Raw genomic sequence first — 3430 nt, 5'->3', positions numbered from 1 at the left:
GTTTGCGTGTGTGTGTGTGTGTGTGTGTGTGTGTGTGTGTGTGTGTGTTTAGGGCTCAAGAATTGCTAATAAAAGATGCAGCCAGCCTCTAAGAATTCCCCAAAAGACAAGTCCGATCAATCCTCAGTCATGTGGTGTCTTTCCAGAAAGCCTGAAAAAAGGTTGAAAAGAACAAGAGGGATGAAATGACTCACACACACAGCATCATGTGCTCGTAATATGTGCTTAAAAGCAACAGAGGAAGCAGCACGAGCAGCTGGCGAGACAGGAGGACCTAAAGTGTCCCATCCCCAGCTGAGGTCTCTGCCTCACAGCTGCACATTAGGATGCTCGTACTGTACAGTGCATTTGTTGTGACCTTTCAACACAGTTCAGCTGCTAAATGCTCACTCTCAATGATGCCAGTCACGAGAGGCTTCCAAACATTTTATTAATCCGCAACACAAACAAACACCGAGCTGACGCAATGGTCTTAGAAGAAGAGCGGGCTAAACATCCTGAAATTCCATGAAGGATAACAGGAACTGGGTTTGTGTGATTGATTACTTTTCAGAGTGAAGGAAGAGGGCAGTTAGGATTCCTATGCCCGGTTATCAAATGCATCTGGTGTCTACTTTGAAATCTACTTCTCGATTAAAGGCCTTTCAGTGCATTTAGATGCTCAGCTCAATGTCAACGTTCAAAGATAACTCCAGCAGCGCCACATTTCTGTCCTGTCTCCTTATGATGAATCACCATAGGTCTACTGTCCCAAAGATGAAGAATCCCCGTTTATAAATCGAACTGCTCACATGAGGCACCTCTGTCGAAAACCACCAAACGACAATTAGCCTCGTCTCTGATCCGGGGAGGTCTGAAACTTCCTCCGGTGTCTCAGACAGTTTGAATAAAAGAAACTTCTCACAGTAATACAGACAATTTACTCTTCTTTTCTCTGATCAGTGAAAAGAACCCTAACATCAGATATATTCTTTCAAGGCATCTGCTCCGCCGGACAAATGATGTGTTTGAATGCAGCTGTTTACCGTCATAAATAAAAGTAGCTCAGTAAACTGTGCAAACTGCACAATTTTAATACTTCTTCATTTGGACCATAATATAGTCACAAGGATACAATTCTTAAAGTTAAAAGGAGATCATCTCCAACCAGGTTACCATCAGTTGGATGACAAACACTACAATCAATAAAAATGTCAAGTACAGTAGTAACGAATCAACAAACACAACCACATCGAATGCAAATACTAGTCGATCCTAGTCGAGGTAATCCAGGCTACAATTTTGCAGCTGCACGGTTGAGTAGAAACCATCTTATATTAAAATGCCACAACTTGTAAGGCTCTGCAGAGTGAGTCAATGTGCCTTTGCAGAGAGTGATACATGGAATAAAGAATGTTGTCACTTCCACTCAGGATCAGGTTCACATTTGTTTGCTGCCATGAAGCAGATGTGAATAGATGGGTAACCAAAAAAAAAAAAAAAAAGGAGAACCGTCCCTGATTAAAATTTTGACTTGAAATCTCTAGTCTGTGATGTGAGTTGGTCCAAATATATTAATCCCAATTTGAGACACAAACAGTTAGCTGATAATGCATGTCTGGAAGGGCACAGGAGGTCTTTTTTCTTTTTTTCTTTGTGAAGAACACATAAAACATGAAGGATGCACTGAGAGAACATGTCTGCCAATTTGCTTCAAAAGCAGCCACAGGGTCCAGAGACTCAGCGTATTCTGGACAGTTGTGTTTGTCCATTTGGGTTTGAGGCCCAGAGGCCAACATGAGTGGCAGAGGATATTAGGGTCAGACAGAGGCGTTGATCTAAGGCGACTACGGCCGAGGCTTTGACCGATAAAACCCTGCTGCCCTGCTGATCCCTAACTCTCCTCTCTCTCTGAGTCCCTTTTAAAACAGCTGATTTCAGTCATTCCGGCACACTTGGCCATTTAAAACGCAGCAGTGCTTAAATTTTGCAAGTACTGCCTTCAGATCACGTCGCTCGCCTTTAAAAAGTAATAAGCGGAGTGCAACCACTTTGCACAGTTGCAAACAATGCTACACGGCAAAGCGTTGCTCAAGAACATGTCTGCATGCACATTCAGGGTTCTACTGCAGATTCTACAACATCAGAAACTTCATTTCAAAGTAAAGTAATGTGACTTTTTAGTTTTTTCTGCCCTCTAAACTTCTCCTGGATCTCATCCTGATCTGTGTGTGCAGCCTCAGCACACAGCCCACAGACCTCCACTCTTAACCGTCTGCGTTGTGTTTGTTTGGGTGTGTTTGTTGACATGTTTTTGCCTGCGAGCCACCCCAGTACCCCAAGTTTCCTTGAATCTGTCAGTGCGACACTAATTATGCCCGGGCCGCAGCAGATTTATTCAATGAATTTAACAGCTTTTAGGAGAGAGTTTACAGACCAGAATGCTGTTTTGCTATGAATATTCAGTGGTGTGACTAATTGGGATAAGAAGTGAAGTGTTACCTGGCTGAGTTATGCTACGCTTTGAAAAGATTATGGATTTGGTTTGCCAGTTTCACTATAGCTGCTGATAAAGTTGAAAGTGATACTGGAGGGCTGTAGTCTATTCTGTGTGGAGTGAATAGGACAACATAATGGAAATACTGCCAAGATGCTCGACACCGCAGTCACCGTGTGCCCCGTTAACCTGCAGGTTATTAAACAGGTCAATGTGGGTCACCGGCAGGTCACGTTTGGTGCATCCATTCATTTTATGAAGCCTGTTTGGGATTGGATATCTCCCAGCATGCACTGAGCAATCGGCCTGGTACACAATATTTATTTTGCCCGTTTTTAACAGCTTTACAAGCAATTCTCATTTGATTCTTGTGATCAATATCATTTTCTCCTGCTAAATTAAACTGTAGCAATGCGATGCTCACAGTGTTGATCTACATAAAATCATCACTTCAATTTGTTGCTTCGTTTAGACTTATAAAGGCTTTCTGCTCATCGCTTTGTCTTCACTGGTTTGGCAGCATAATGTTGTGTACTTAAACTTGCAGTGTTAAACTTTAGTCTCCCGTTGTGGGTGTATAAATTGTGCCTATTTGGTGGATAAATGAAATATAAAGGGGTCACAACCCCACAGAAATGACTCGATTCCCTGTCAGAATTTGATCTCTCTGATCTGATAACATATGGAAAGTCTCAGAGAACTGCATGATTTATTGTTTTATTTCCATTTAAGTCGGCATCGGGCTAAATTGGAAGTTAGCCGACTTGACAAGTGGAAGTGTCACGTGTGCATGCTCTGCCCACAGAACTTGGACTGTTTGCATTCCTCTGGGCAGCATGAGAATGTTTCACCAGACAACAAATGTAAAAACTCTGCATACTGTGAAATACAGAGAAATTGAATATGCATCGTGTGAACTCATTCGGCGAGGGCTTCCTGTAACAGACGTTCATT

The sequence above is a fragment of the Embiotoca jacksoni genome, unplaced genomic scaffold (assembly GCF_022577435.1).
Source record: "Embiotoca jacksoni isolate LCO1_2020_lvr unplaced genomic scaffold, fEmbJac1.0.p SCAF_2, whole genome shotgun sequence".
NCBI classification, from domain to species: Eukaryota; Metazoa; Chordata; class Actinopteri; family Embiotocidae; genus Embiotoca; species Embiotoca jacksoni.
The sequence above is the reverse complement of the archived record's forward strand: the minus strand, read 5'-3'. Positions refer to the sequence as shown.